This window comes from Urtica dioica, unplaced genomic scaffold (genome assembly GCF_054948205.1).
Source record: "Urtica dioica subsp. dioica isolate 48M unplaced genomic scaffold, U.dioica_male_clone48M_v1_H2 Urtica_dioica_male_H2_contig_19, whole genome shotgun sequence".
NCBI lineage: Eukaryota > Viridiplantae > Streptophyta > Magnoliopsida > Rosales > Urticaceae > Urtica > Urtica dioica.
In genome coordinates, this window is record NW_028297221.1 from 112,501 (window position 1) to 115,000 (window position 2,500).

Sequence of the window (2,500 nt, forward strand, 5' to 3'; positions counted from 1 at the left end):
GTGATATTTCGGCTTGGGACGCCTTTTATTTGGCGGTTTTTTGGATGTTAAATACCATAGGATGGGTTACTTTTTATTGGCATTGGAAGCACATCACATTATGGCAGGGTAACGTTTCACAGTTTAATGAGTCTTCCACTTATTTGATGGGATGGTTAAGAGATTATCTATGGTTAAACTCTTCACAACTTATCAACGGATATAACCCCTTCGGTATGAATAGTTTATCGGTCTGGGCATGGATGTTCTTATTTGGACATCTTGTTTGGGCTACTGGATTTATGTTCTTAATATCCTGGCGTGGATATTGGCAGGAATTGATTGAAACTTTAGCCTGGGCTCATGAACGAACACCTTTGGCTAATTTGATTCGATGGAGAGATAAACCGGTGGCTCTTTCTATTGTTCAAGCAAGATTGGTCGGGTTAGCCCACTTTTCTGTAGGTTATATATTCACTTATGCGGCTTTCTTGATTGCTTCTACATCAGGAAAATTTGGTTGAGTCCATATTTTATGTGTTGTAGCCTCGAAAATAGAATTTATTTTGATTAAGAAGGGGCACGTCTTTTATTTCTACACCTAGGATCCGACTTATATTGTATCATTGATACTAACAGGAATTGAACCATTAATGGCAAGAAAAAGTTTGATTCAGAGGGAGAAGAAGAGGGGAAAATTAGAACATAAATATCATTTGAGTCGCAGATCCTCAAAAAAAGAAATAAACAAAGCTCAATCTTTGAGTGAGAAATGGGAAATTCATGGAAAATTACAGTCCCTACCACGTAATAGTGCACCTACACGCCTGCGTCAACGTTGTTTTTCAACCGGAAGGCCGAGAGCAAACTATAGAGATTTTGGGCTAACCGGGTACATACTTCGTGAAATGGTTCATGCCTGTTTTTTACCCGGAGCAACAAGATCGAGTTGGTAAGGATTAAAATATCTTTTAATTTTTTATAGGATCATTGATCATAGAGGCCCCCTTTACCATTCTGTATAAATGGGATATGATATTCTATTTTGTACAGATATGGTAAGGGGGCAATTCAATCTTTTTTTGTCCAAGAGTTCTCAGTTCTTCGCGGGGTAGAGCAGTTTGGTAGCTTGCAAGGCTCATAACCTTGAGGTCACGGGTTCAAATCCCGTCTCCGCAACTTAAAAAAAAGTCTTTTTATTCTGTTAACCGGTATTCACTTTTTTATTTTGGAGTACAAGGAAGGCGGGGGGATAACCGAGCATTATTAACTATACTTTATCTTATTAATAAATGATAAATAAAAGAAATTAACCCCATTTTACAGGGCGGATAGCGGGAATCGAACCCGCATCTTCTCCTTGGCAAAGAGAAATTTTACCATTCGACTATATCCGCACCATTTTTTCTTCGTGATATGCAATGTATAGATCCTATTTGTGCAGAACTAAGCCAAAAACTCCCTATTTCTTTTTCTCTTTTTTTATTATATTCTTTTTATATTTATAAATAGAAAAAAAATATATATATATAATACATATTATATATGTACAACTTTAGTACAGATTTATATTAAATTATCTATATATATTTTTTTATTTTCAATATTTTACAAAACAAAGACCCAAATACAATAAGTTCGACCCCATACAAATTGTTAGAATTTTTGCGCTATTTGCATTTTTTAAATTTCTAATTTACTATTGAATTTTAAGGTGTCTCATAATCTCAAATAATTAGTGGATTTGTAGTTTTTGGATCGAGAACAAAAAGATTCAAGAGATAAGAGAATTAAGAATACCTATCAGAAAGACTAATCCAATCCATAATGATGTACCGGAAAATACAATATTTTTATTACCCAACCAACCATCGGGAGAAGCAAATACAAGGGGTACGCTAATCAGTAAGATTGATGAAGTAACAATTAATGCAAAAACAGCCAATTGGAACGCAATAGTCATGTTTCTAATCCTCCAATCTACCAATAAAAGAATTATATACCATTTGATCTCTTTATCTGATCTCTTTATCAGCAAAAAAAAGCATCGTGATTGGATTGTACCTTAAATCACAATTTTGTCGCTTTCTTTCCAAGGGAGAACACTAGATCATGCATCTACATGTATCTATATCTATATATACCGATATATAGACCTATAGATTCCTAATATATATTACTATCGATTTTTATATCCATAAAAATGGTATGAACTATATCGATATGTTCCATTCGGTGGACAAAAAAAATAAAATAGAAATTATCTTTCGGAGAGATGGCTGAGTGGTTGATAGCTCCGGTCTTGAAAACCGGTATAGTTTGAAACAAAGAACTATCGAGGGTTCGAATCCCTCTCTCTCCTTTTTCTTGGTGAATAGGTTTCTTTCTCTTTTTATTTTCGAAATTTTTATCTTTCAATGTCCTAATCATAAAGGGGGAGGCTCGGCTAAGTTGGATAGCCGAACCCGGAAAAATAGAATTTTTTAAAAATTATAAACGAGCTGAAAAGCCAAGAAAAAAA

General features: G+C 34.4%; 3 non-coding genes across 3 annotated transcripts; 2 read left to right on the forward strand and 1 right to left on the reverse strand.

Annotated features, from left to right (window-relative positions):
- Positions 1-1,084: 1,084 nt before the first annotated feature.
- On the forward strand, positions 1,085-1,158 carry TRNAM-CAU (transfer RNA methionine (anticodon CAU)). The gene has a single exon. It is a non-coding gene; the product is annotated as a tRNA-Met (tRNA).
- Positions 1,159-1,305: 147 nt separating this feature from the next.
- On the reverse strand, positions 1,306-1,376 carry TRNAG-GCC (transfer RNA glycine (anticodon GCC)). Its single transcript has one exon. It is a non-coding gene; the product is annotated as a tRNA-Gly (tRNA).
- Positions 1,377-2,248: 872 nt separating this feature from the next.
- On the forward strand, positions 2,249-2,341 carry TRNAS-UGA (transfer RNA serine (anticodon UGA)). The gene has a single exon. It is a non-coding gene; the product is annotated as a tRNA-Ser (tRNA).
- The last annotated feature ends 159 nt before the right edge of the window (positions 2,342-2,500 follow it).